Genomic DNA, 13,246 nt, shown 5'->3' on the forward strand with positions numbered 1-13,246 from the left:
CAGGGTTTAGGGCTGTTGTGCATAGGGTCGCTATGAGTCGGAAACGACTCGATGGCACATAACAACAACAACAACAACAACAACAACATCATATCATATGCGTATAGCAATAGTATAACCATCTCTTTGCCAATTTGGATGCCTTTTATTTCTGTCTCTTATTAGAGTGTCTTAGCAAGCACTTCCAATAAAATAGTGAATAGAAGTGGTGACAGTGGGTGTCCTTGTCTGGTCCTGGTTCACAAGGAAAATGCTTTTAGTCTTTCTCCACTGAGAATGAAACTGGCTCTTGGTTTTGCATATATACTTTTCACCATGTTGAGAAAAATCCCCCTCTATTCCAATTTTGCTGAGTGTCTTTATCAGGAAGGGGTATTGGATTTTGTCAAATGCCTTTCTGCATCAATTGCTAAGATCATATGGTTCTTGTTATATGCTTTGTTAATATGGTGAATTATATTGCTTTTCCCCCCCTCATGAGTGAGTTCTTTCCTTTTTATTCTCCAACTCCAGGTCTTTGCATATTTTGTACAATACTTTGTCTTCTAAAGTTACCCTTTGAAATCTTTTGTTCATCTCTTCCACTCCACCATCTATTCCTTTGTTTTGGCTTCTCAATTCCCTAGTGACATTTTTCTGAGTTTCCTCTGATTTCTATTTTGGTTTTTTTTCTTTCTTTTCTATCTTTGTAATAAATTTTTGCTTTCTTCAAAGATTATGTCTTTGTTGTCATCCCACAAGTCATCTAGTCTTCAATCATTAGTGTTCACTGGCTCAAATCTATTCTGGAGATAGTTTTTAAATTCAGGTGAGATAGATAATATTTTGTTTTTTGTGGTCTTAATTTTCATCAACATCAGTTTGAACTTGACCATGAGTAATTGATGATCGGTTCTACAGTTAGAAAGTGGCCTGGTTTTGACTGCTGACTTGAGCTTCTGAAATGACTCTTTCCTTAGATATAGTCAATCTGGTCTCACTATCTAATACGATCAATGTGTATACTCACCATTTAGGTTTCTTTAAAAAGTTATTTATGGTTAACAAATCTTTGAATGTACAGAATTCAATCATTTGCCCTCCTGCCTCATTTCTGCCACCAAGTTAATAATTTTCAAAATTGGCTAGAAAAGTTCATTTACAGAGAACTGCCAGAAGTCCAGGTATGGTTTAGAAGAGGCCATGACACCAGGGATATCACTGCTGATGTCAGATGAATCTTAGATGAAAGCAGAGAATAAAGAAAAGATCACTTTGTGTTTATTAACTTTGTGAATAATAACAAATTATTGTTAACATTGAGAAGAATGGGAATTCCATAATAGGGAATATGGTTCAAAATCAGGGAAGGTGTGCATCAGGGCTGCCACCTTTCTCCATTCCTGTTTAATTTAGATGCTAAACAAAATAATTTGAGAAGTTGGAATTTATGAAGAAGAATGTGGCATCAATACTGGAGGAAGACTCATCAACAGCCTGTATGATGCAGATGACACAACTTTTCTTGCTGAAAGTAAGAAGGCTTGAAACACTTGTCACAGAAGACCAACAACTATAGCCTTCCATGTGGATTACATCTCAACATCTAGAAAACAAACATTCTCACCATTGGACCAATAGGCAAGATCATGATAGATGGAGAAAAGATTGAAGTTGTCAATGATTTCATCTTTTTTTGGGATCCATAGTCAACATCATTGATATCAGCAGTTGAAAATCAACAGACATATTGCATTGCAAAATCTGCTGTCAAGGACCTCTACAAAGTATGGAACAGAATGGTGTCAGCTTAAAGTCATAAGATGTGCCTAATTCAGGCCTTGGTCTTTTCAGTTACCTGCTATGCGTCTGAGAGCTGGACAATGAATAAGGAAGACAGAAGAAGGATCAATGCTTTTGAGTTGCAGTGATGGAGAATAGTAACGAAGTTCCCATGGACTGCCAAAAGAATCAACACTTATGTCTTGGAGAACACGCAGCCAGAGCGCTCCTTACAGGCAAGGATAGCAAAACTTCATCTCACATAATTTGGGCGTGCTATTCCTTGGAAAAGAGATTTGGTAGCCTAGTGGTAAGAAACTGTGCTGCAATCCCAAAGGTACATGGTTCAAATCCACCAGCTACTCTGTGGGAGAAAGATAGACAATCTCCTTCTGTGTGATTTACTGTCTCTGAAAACCCACCAGAGTGTCAATTATGGGTTTGTTCTGATTGGACAGTATACAACAACAACAACATTCCTTGAAAAAGGTAACTCTGCTTGGAAAGGTGGAGAGCTTGTGAAAGAGGAAAACCCTCAGCAAGATAGATTGACACAGTTGCTGCAGCAATGGGGTGAAGATAATGCAGAGATAATGCAGGCACAAGATAATACAAGATTAAGGTCTGTTGTTCATAAAGTCACTGTGAGTCATATTCCACTCAAGAGCACTTAACAATAACAATGGCAACATAATCACTCAGCAGCTGGTCTCATTTAACACATGAATAGAGTGCTGAAGCAAACTTTGAGATACGAGACTAAGAGATTACCTAAAGCCATCTGACGCATCAGTGAATATTGCAGGTAAACTTGTTCAAGAGCATACCAGCTATTAATGCAATGGCCTCAGAAGACAATGAGGCTGCAAGTGACTGCAGCAAGGACAAGATGTTACTCCAAGCTAGACAATCTAGTAATATTCTATTGCCCTTGCCACAAGATTTTCCACAGGGAGAAATAGCTGTGACTTTCCTGTGGAGCTTGCAAACTAGCTCCTGATGATTTGGGTTTTGGCTCCTTGTGGATTAGGGCAAGAGAGGTTTGCAACTGTCTTATGGCTTTTGTCAAAACCTCCTAATCTCTATCTAAATCCCAGTAAGGACACCATACCTCACTGGTTCCAAGTTAATGGAGTATAATAGTTTTCTCCTTAGATTATACTAGCTTTAGAAACTCAGAAAACCCATCTGAGCAAAAAGGGGTGATATGATAAACCTGAGGTGAGACCCTGCCCAGGAACTGTCCTCTGATAATGCTGCTTGCATTGAATGTTGGACATGACTTTTCTGGTTCCTCTAACTGCTTTGCCTTTTCAGCTACAGCATGGAAAATAATGTTTTCCTCAGTTGGGCTGCTATGATTGCTGATGTGAGAAATAAATCAGACTTGGGTGTGCGGAGAGCTCCCTGCATCTTCAGCTGTTGCACTCCCTCGGATGATCACCTTGGCCAATAACAGTACCTGGGCCTGCCTGGAAAAATCCAGATGAATCAGCTTTGATCTCATCCCTTACACTTTAAGTAGATTGTTCTGTGCATCTTTCCATCTGAGAATACACCTGGCAACACATTTTTCAAATGGTTTGGGAGCAAGTAAGTGCCTCTTGCCCCCAGGGGTACAGCAGTATGGGAGTAGCTGTCTACAGTCTCTGTACAACTAGCATAGACTACCACGTGATATACTGAAAGAGCTGGTACAAGCTGTAGCTGCAACATAGGGTGGTTATGCACAGAGGTTTACATCACATCTTCTTACAGCTACATCTTCTTAATCAATAGTACCATCTGGCCACATGATCAAGATCCTAATCACACAACAGTAACTTTTCTTTCCTCTTGGGACTAGTTGTAGGCCTCTAGATCACATGGTTGGCCTTATAATTGGACTAATAGATATACTCAAGGGTGATCCTACCAAAAGGCTGTTGTGCGAACAGAGCAAGAAATAGCTACATGGTTTAAAATTAAGAAAGGTGTGCATCAGGGTTGTATCTTCTCTCCACATTTATTTAATCTGTGTGACAAGCAAATTATTCAAGAAGTTGGACTCTTCATAAAGTGACAATAAAGGAGGAAGACTCATCAATTACCTACATTATGTAGATGACACAACCTTGCTTGGTGAAAACAAGGAGGACTTGAAGTGCTTGCTGCAGAAGATAAAAAAAATACAGTCTTCAATATAGATTGTATCTCAACATAAAGGAAACAAACATTCTCACCACAGGCAACATCTTGATAGATGGAGAAAAGATTGAAATTCTCAAGATTTTCTCTTCCTTGGATCCACAATCAATATCCTTGGTACATTGGGCAAGTTTGTTGTCAGGGACTTTTGCAAATTACTGAGGAGCAATGATGTCAATTTGAAGATGAAGGTGCACCTGATTCAGGCCATGGGTTTTTTTAGTCGCTATGTGTACGAGAGCTGGACAATTAATAGCAAAGACAGAAGAAAAATAGATGCTTTTGAGCTGTGGTGTTGGAAAAGAGTACGAAATATCCCACGGTCTGCCAAAAGAACAAGTAGGTATGTCTTGGAGCAGGTGAAATCAAAGTGCTCCTTAGAGGTAAGGATGGTGAAGTTTTGTCTCACCTGCTTTGAGTGTGTTGTAAGGAGATGTTATTCCTTAGAAAGATATACCATTCTTCGAAAGGTGGAGTTTCAGCAAAAGAGAAAAAGACCCTCAAGATGACAGATTGACACAGTGACTCAAACAATAGGCTCAAAGTGTCTCAGAGACGATGAGGATGGTATGGGATAGGACAGGGTTCTGACATAAGGCCCCCATGAGTAGTTCTTAACTGAATAGTACCTAACAACAACAACTATAAGAAATGACTCAATATACCTAACCATTGAGATGCTGTATAGTAGATAATACCAGAAATGATGTACCTCATGTTGGTTTTTTCCATTGGATATTTTCATCCCAAGAACCACTTCTATTGATATAAAATGGCAAGTTGAGGCTTTAGCAAAACATACTGCAGCTGCCTTAAATCAGACATATCATGTTCTCACTTTATTATCTGCTGAAATGAAACAAATAGGTAAGGTAGTGCTATAAAATAGAATGGTTTCTGATATTCTGACTGCTGCCCAAGGAGAAACTTGTGCTTCATACTGAGTGCTGTGTGTATATTGCTGATTATAAATGTTATTATAGCTTTACAACAGATAGAAGGGCATATATCTGCTATTCAACAACTGTCTTTTTTTCCCAATGGTTGAAATATCTTCTTTCAGCTTGGTGCTATGCTTTGTATTCTATAATGGGCTTATTGTGTTTGGAAGTTAGACTTTGCTGAGGCTTTACTGTTAGTGAGGCTTTTTATTGCAAATCTCCAAGGCCTCAGATGGAAGATTGGTGGAGAGATTGTAAGAGACATATAGGATGCTGGAGTGGGGCATATGGTTGTTAAGTGCTATCAAGTGGTAGGCGACTCATTGCGACCCTATGAATGAAAGACCTGGACACCTGTATAAATTTTGTCCTTTCTTCAGGCTCATAGGGTTTCTAGAGGCAAGCTGTTAGGGAAGTGGATGCCACTCCTGCTTTCAGGCTTGCTTTAATTGCGGAGCTCCACCAAACACTGTCCACCATGGGTAACCATCCTTGCATTTGACTCATCAGTGTCACAGTGTTCAGCTTCACAGCAGCCATGATACCTCTGTACAGCAAGCAGATGTACCAGCGTTACATGACCTAGAAGAATGTTTCACCAAAAACAATTGAAGGCAGGCCTGAGGGCTGCGGATTAGTCACCCACCTTTGGCTCTGGAGTAGATCCTGTAAATGCCATTAATATGGCTACACTTAAACTAAGCTGGCTGAATTCTTGGGTTTTTAGTACCTTCCCAGAATGAGGGCAACTGACCATTGTCCATAATGTTTTTATCTATCCTTTCAGAACAACTACATCAAGCAGGTGACAGCTTTTTCTTTAAATTAAGCGATGTGTGTTGTTAGCATTTCCATCAATTGATGTAACTCTTGACTGTGCTACATACTGGAGGTTGTTTGTGTAGGGTTATAAAATAGCTGCTCCCCTGCTTATCCCCGCCTTGCTATCTTCAGCAGTACCACCACCAGAGCTGTGTAGTGCTGCATCTCTGCCCTGATCAGTACGTTTTTTGTCCCAATACTTTGATGTCTTTCAGTTTGTTTCCAGGTCAGGTTTGTTTTTGTTTTTTTTTTTTTTGTCTGTCTGTAAACAGGAACAATGAAGGATTTTCCTTCTGAGGAACACGCTCCAACCATTGGTCTCACCCATTAAAGGCGAGGGAACCTCCCTGCCATTCTAACATGTTCCCAAATGTGGAGAAGTCTTTCCCAATTTGGATGTCTTATTTCTCTTTGGGCTAATGTGGCTTTCAAAAGAAGAAAAAAAAACAAACCCAAAAACTAAAGAGCAGGGAAGAATTAGTCGGTGATTTCTTAAATATGTCTCTTAGCTCTTCTTTCCCTTTTATAGAGAGAAGAGGATGGGTTGGTTGATTAACATTTTATTCAATTCAGACCTTTTCTGAAATAGAGGAAAAGAGTTACTGGGGGCCTTGAGCTCACTGTCTTGGAGCCTGAAGTTCAGATAATTGAGGATCTTTTTAGGTAATTTCAGGTTAAGTCTGAGGATCAAGGCCTGGCTCTCTCCCATTGGCACTCTGTCTGAATGCTTTCTCCAACTCTTATTCATTTCATCCCTTGTTTTGAGTTTTAAAATGTGTTCTGTCACTAAGGGGCCTATGCACCAAGGATTCTAAATGGAAATTATCAAGTGTATTTTGTGCTTTGAAGTTCCTCAGAGCAAGAGGAGGAAAGTGGTTTCTGGTGCAGCAGGTCAGGGTGAAGGTAGAGCCACAGCAGGGCCAGGCAGAGGCTCACCCCATGCACAGCATGGTCATCAGGCTGTGAGACATAAGAGAGTGAGGCTATTATGTTTGTGGTAGGAGAGAAGGGCGAAGGAAAATGAGGAATGGGTTCCACAGCTCCTGAGGGAAGCTAGCCCACACCCTGGCCTGTCCAAAGCCCCTCTCTGTCAGCACAGCTAGCAGAGTTGCATTTCATAAGGACAGATTTTTCTTAAGGGATAGTGATGATTTGGTGGGAGGATTCACTTCCTATGCCGGAGACTCCAGTTCCATTTCTGGTCAATGCACCACCACATTCCTATGATGCTGCACACATTTCCACAGAGCTTCCAGACTAAGGTTAACTAGGGAGAAAGGCCTGGTGATCTACTTCTGAAAACCAGCCAGGGAAAGCTCCTCTGTGGATCACCACAGTCTGATCAGGTCAGATGGCAGAGGCCCAAGCAGCGTTTGGTTCCACTGTGTGTGGGTCACCTCGGGTCCTATGGGTGGCTGGCAACAATACATGCTTTCTGTTCTTTGTAAGCTTCATCACTCAGCATAGAACAGGCAGTCTGTGAGGCATCCCTAAACGTGGCTCAAATCTAAGATTTGTGGCAGATGCAGAATGGGGTTATTAGAAGAAGTTGAAAAGAAAAGTTGTAGTCCTTGTCCTAAAAGCCATTGTGCCTGGTTCAGTCTGGTCTTAGCCAGTTGCTAAGCAGAAGCCTATATGTTTGAAGTGTACACTCTCAAACTCCAAAGGCCTAATACCATATGTACCGGCTGACAGCCTGGCAGGGGTGTCAAGCTTCAGGTCACATGGTGTGCTCCCAGTCTCGCTTCGTCTCCACTTCCCCAGTGGCTGCTCCAGCTTTAGTTGGCCTTGGCTGTGGGGTTGCCATTAGAGATGAGGGCACTTATGTGTATTGAGAATTGCACTTTGCCAAAAGCTGTGCTGGATGCATTTTTAATGTTCTTTCAGTTCACACTACCACCTTCTAAACAAGTGAGCCGCATGGGGCTTAGAAAGGTTAAGTACGTCATCCTCTGTGTATACCATCATTCTCTTCAACATTATTATTTAAGGAGTGAAAAAAATATATATGGATGCCCATACCCAACACAGGGCTAATGCTGTGTTTACAAGTTTGTCATGTGGTTTTTAGTGGGTAACTGATGTTCCAAACCAGGATTCCCAAATCCCAGAGCCCCCAGGAGAGCTTGGCTTGTTGCTACTGAGATCTTCTGGTTCAGGAGTGCTGGGGTGAGATCTGAAAATGTACACCTCTGACAAGTTCCCAGCATTCTCAGAAGCAGCACCAAACTGAAGACAGCGGAATTCCACAACTTGTGAGAACATTAGGGCGCCCCAATTTATTATCTGTTGCTTGAATCCACCAGCTGTTCTGCAGGGAAAGATAGCCAATCTCCTCCCTAAAGGAGTTGCAGCCCCAGGAACCTGATGCCCGATGGGTGTGAGGTTTTCATAACATTACTGCAGAGCCACAGGATGGCACTAAAGGATGACAAAGCACGGTACTCAGAATGGATTCCCAGCCAGGTTGCTAGTAGGCAAGTTTTTCTAGTTTGGAATTAAGACCCTGACTGCAGGTAAATTTTAAACATTTCATTGCATTTCCCTGGTAAACTGGGGGCAATCAAATTAATAAGGTTAGGAAAGTAGAGCTATGTTGTGAGGATAATGCGAGCTCGAGAAACAGTGGTAGGGCTTCTTAGTCTGTGTAACCGGATTTCAGATCTCATCTAGATTTGTGAGCCCTTATCAAATACTCCTAAGTGCTTAGAACTGAGAGAGAGAAGAGTGTAGGAGAAAAATGGAAATGAATTATAGTTGACACTCTTTCCCCAGGCCCTCCCAGTGCTCTCAGCAAGGTCAGCTGACACTTAAATGCCCTCAATGAGTCAGTGATTCAGCTTTCAGAAGATTCTGATTAAGACCTTTAACACTGTCCCCCAGGTCCCACTCTCTCAAGTCGTCTCAGCTTTCTCTAGCCTGCCTCTGGTTCCTGCCCCACCTCTTCTCAACTCTCCCCACTTTGTCCTACTGTAGACTCCAGCATCTTCTTCCATTCTCCCCAAAGCCCTTGCCCCGCAGACCCACAAAAAACGAGGTCGCAGCTCTATTGCTTTTGCTCCAGAGTCATATATGACTTTGATCTCTATGCCGCGCAGCTGATGCTTCTTGCAGGTGTTTAGAGATTAAAATTTTTCCCTTCTACTCCTAAAAACAGGAAAGGAGTATGTCAGGGATGTATCCTGTTCCTGTACCTTTTCAATCTGTACACAGATCATTCGGGAAACATTATGAGAAGGAAATGTGGCATCAGGATTGGAGGTAGACTCATCAACAACCTATGTTATGCAGATGACACCACTTTGCTTGCTCAAACTGAAGAAGACCTGAAACACTTGCTGTAGAAGGTCAAGGACTTCAGTAGATTGAAACTCAACATCAATAAGACAAAGATTCTCGCCACTGGGCCAACTGGCAGCACCATGATGGATGGAGAAGAGATTGAGGTTTTTAACAGTTACAGCTTGCTCGGCTCGGCTCCACAATCAACACTGTTTACAGAAGCAGTCAGGAAATCAAAAGATTAATTGCATTGGGAAATCTGCTGTCAGGGACCTCATTAGAATGCCGAAAAGCAATGATGTTAGTCTAGAGACTAAGGTGTGCCTAAACTAGGCCATGGTCTTCGCAACTACTTGTTACTCTTCAGAGAGCTGGATAATGACTAAAGATGACAGAAGAATTGATGCCTTCGAGTTGTGGTGCTGAAGAGTCTTGAACATAGCTTTGGCTGCCAAGAAAACAAATAGATCTGTCTTGGAGAGGGTGAAACCAAGTTTCTCCTTGGAGGCTACGATTTTGACGCTCTGTCTCACATACTTTTGGCACATGGCCAGGAAATACTGGTCCTTGGAGAAGGACATAATGCTCAGAAGGGTGGAGGGACAGCACAGGAGAGACAGACTCCGGATGAAATGGATTGATTCCGTGACTGGGACAATGGGGGGTTGGGGTGTTGGAATTAGTGAGACTGGCTCAGGACAGGGAAGGGTTCAGAGCTGCAGTATGGGTCTCTATGGGTCATAGGCGACTCGATGGCACATAATAATAACTAAAAATCAGTTCTGACTCTATGGCATACAACAATAACAACAACTCCCAAACGTGCTGTTTAGAGCCTAACCTCTCTGATTTCCAACACTTAAAAGTGTTTATTGTTGTGCTGATACCGCTCAAGCTCAGTCCTTCATTTTCTTCTCTTCTCTCTCTCTGCCACTAAGTCAGAACTGACTCACAGCTGGTCCTTCACTGGATTTCTGAAGCTGTAAATGGCATGGGAGAAGATGGTCCATCTTTCTCCCCCAGAGCCACTGTTAGATTGGAACAGCCAGAGAGGTGTAGCCTCTGGGGTAACAGCACAACTCCCTATCAACTAGTTCACCAAAGGTCCCCCAAATTTCCTTGGCTTAAAATATTCCTAATCTCTAACATAAACTGAATTTATGTACAATTCACTCACCTTCTCCACGATAAAAGGAGGATACTTTTGGTAGGTGCAGTACTGCTAAGTACAGTACTTTTCACAAGCTATCCCTAATCCTGACAACTACATGGCCAAATGTTCCCACTTTACAGACTCAATTAAGCAATTTTCCTAGTATCCCTGGATGGTACAAAGTTCTTGATTACCAACATTAAAGTTTGCAGTCTGAACCAGGACTCTGACAGGTGACTTCCTACTTCAGTCAAGGCAGGCAAAACAAAACCAGAATGGACCTAAATTTATAAAATGTGGGGGTATTGGAATGTTAACTGGAATGGGAAAAAATCCAGGCCGAATAGTTTAAATCTTTATCTCTGTTAGAAACATACATTATTATTTGCCTCGGAAAATAAGAACAGTGTGTGTGTGCCATGACTTAACTGGTAACTCTGGTGTAAACCCTCCCAGTGCCACTTTGGAAGACAAGCCTAAAAATATGTTTCTGAAAGGTCACAGGTATTTGTGCAATTTAAGGGGTTGCAATGAGTCAATTTGCTGTGCTGCAGTACCAAAGGCACATGGTTCAACTATGTCTGACATAGTTCCTGCAAAGAACACAGTGTCCTTGACAACTGTTGAAATAAGGCCAGTTTTTAAAAGAGGAAAAACACAAGGATGCTGGTGAAGAGAATGGGCAGAAAGAGAGATCTGCATTGATGGTATAAAATTCCAACCCAGATAACACCCATCAGCCACCAAACTGGAAAACAAAACAAAACAATCCAACATGGTCTTAATCAGAAACAAAAATTTGTGAGGTACCAGTTATTCAAGGGTAAGTGCATCTGCCAAGGATTTTTGGTCCTGCTGTATCCTCTTGTTTTGTTCAGAGAAATGCCTCCTGGTCTATGTATAGTGAGAGAGAGTTTCTGAAGGCCATTGTGCTTTGACTGACTCTCTGCATTCAAGCTGAGAATACTGCTTTGATAGTTTTCCAATTTTGTCAAAACCATTTGTTAAAAAGGCTGCCGCTTCCCCAGGTGAATGATTTCATCTCCTTGTAAAAAATAAGTTGACCATAGGCAGATGGAATGATGTCTTGACCACCATGGCAGTGTAGCAGGATTTGAAATCAGGGAGTGAGATGCCTCCTACTTTGTTTCTCTTTTTAAGGAATGCTTTGCTTATTTGGGGCCTCTTTCCATTCCAAATGAAATTGGAGATTGTCTTTTCCATCTTGTTGAACAATGGAATTGGTATTTGTATTGGGATTACATTGAATGTGTAAATTGCCTTTGGTAGTATAGTCATTTTCACAATATTGAGTCTTCCTGCCCATGAACAAGGTATATTCTTCCATTTCTCCAGGTCTCTTTTTTGTTTTTCGTAGTAATGCTTTATAATTTTCTCTGAATAGATACTCTGTGCATCTGGTTATATTTACTCCCAAGTAGTTACTCTTGTGATTAACTATTGTGAAGGGTATTGATTTTCTTAGCTCCAGTTCTGTATTCTCTTTGTCACTGTAGAGAAATCCAATTGATTTTTGTATATTGATCTTGCGTCCTGCCACTCTGCTGAACTGGTCAACTATGTCCAGTAGTTTTCTTGCTGAGTCTTTGGGGTTTTCTAAGTATATTATCATATATCATCTGCATAGAGAGATAATTTTACCTCTTCTTTGCCAATCTGGATACTTCTTATTTCCTTCTTTTCTCACTGCTATTACTAAGACTCCTAATACAATACTGAATAAGAGAGGTGATAGTGGGCATCCTTGCCTAGTTCCTGTTCTCAAAGGGAATGACTTTAATCTCTCTCCATTGAGAACAATGTTGACTATTGGGTTTGCATATATAATTTTTACAATGTTGAAGAAATTCCCTTCTAAAACTATCTGCAAAAAACTCAAGCAAGATCCACACCTCACTCCATACACAAAAACCAACTTAAAGTGGATCAAGGACCTATGACTAAAACCAAGGACTTCATTAGAGAGAAGCCTGGAAGAACTCTAGAAGTCCTAATCAACAACATAAACAGTCTTCCAAGCATCCTGAAAAATCTACGAGGAGAGGGTAAAATTGATGAATGGGACCTTCTAAGAATCAAATCCCTATGTGCATCCAAAAACTTCTCCAACATGGTAAAAAGGGAAGCCACAGACTGGGAAAAAATATTCGGTAAGGGACTTTAAAAATTGATAAGGACTTATATTTAGATGTCTTTCATCTACTCTTTGCTGCAGAATGCTTGTCTGTCAGATACTATTATATTTAAAAATTAAGACAGACTAGGAAGAAGGATTGGCCATCCACTTCTGAAATTACAGGACTTCAAAAACCCTATGTACAGCTCTCGCGGCTTCCTCCAGACCTCTGAGCGTGGGTAGGTGAGTCCTATTCCAGAGGCAGTTGGTGCTGACCCTGTAATCAAAAGGAGGAAATAGCTGGCTGAACTCAACCTTGGTATTGGTTATTGGTCCTTGAAGATTCAGACAAGCAATGTAACCAACAAGAATGATCCCAAATCCATCAACTCTCGGGTCTTCACTGGAAGCCTCAACACTGCTGTAGTGAAGAAGTCAGACGCGGAGACCATCTTCTCCAAGTATGGCCGTGTGGCTGGCTGCTCTGTGCACAAGGGCTATGCCTTTGTCCAGCATGCCAATGAACGCCATGCCCGGGCAGCTGTACTGGGTGAAAATGGACGAGTGCTGGCTGGGCAGACCCTAGACATCAACATGGCTGGAGAGCCCAAGCCCAACAGACCCAAGGGACTTAAAGAGAGCAGCATCTGCCATATACAGTGGCTACAGCTTTGACTATGATTGCTACCGGGACAACTTCTACGACAGGCTCTTTGACTATCGAGGCCGCCTGTCTCCAGTACCAGTGCTCAGGGCGGTCCCAGTGAAGCGACCCCGGGTCACAGTCCCCTTGGTCCACCGTGTCAAAACTACCATTCCTGTCAAGCTCTTTGCTCGCTCCACAGCCATCACCACCAGCTCAGCCAAGATAAAGTTAAAGAGCAGTGAACTGCAGACCATCAAGACAGAACTGACGCAGATCAAGTCCAACATTGATGCCCTGCTGGGCCGCTTGGAGCAGAT

At 41.9% G+C, this 13,246-nt stretch overlaps 1 pseudogene; it reads left to right on the plus strand.

Annotated features, from left to right (window-relative positions):
- Positions 1–8,318: 8,318 nt before the first annotated feature.
- The window catches only part of LOC102874327, a 16,054-nt pseudogene continuing 11,126 nt past the window's right edge, over positions 8,319–13,246 (plus strand).

Source organism: Elephantulus edwardii, unplaced genomic scaffold, assembly GCF_000299155.1.
Source record: "Elephantulus edwardii isolate Elephantulus edwardi_28Jun2011 unplaced genomic scaffold, EleEdw1.0 scaffold00071, whole genome shotgun sequence".
In the NCBI taxonomy this organism is placed as follows: domain Eukaryota; kingdom Metazoa; phylum Chordata; class Mammalia; order Macroscelidea; family Macroscelididae; genus Elephantulus; species Elephantulus edwardii.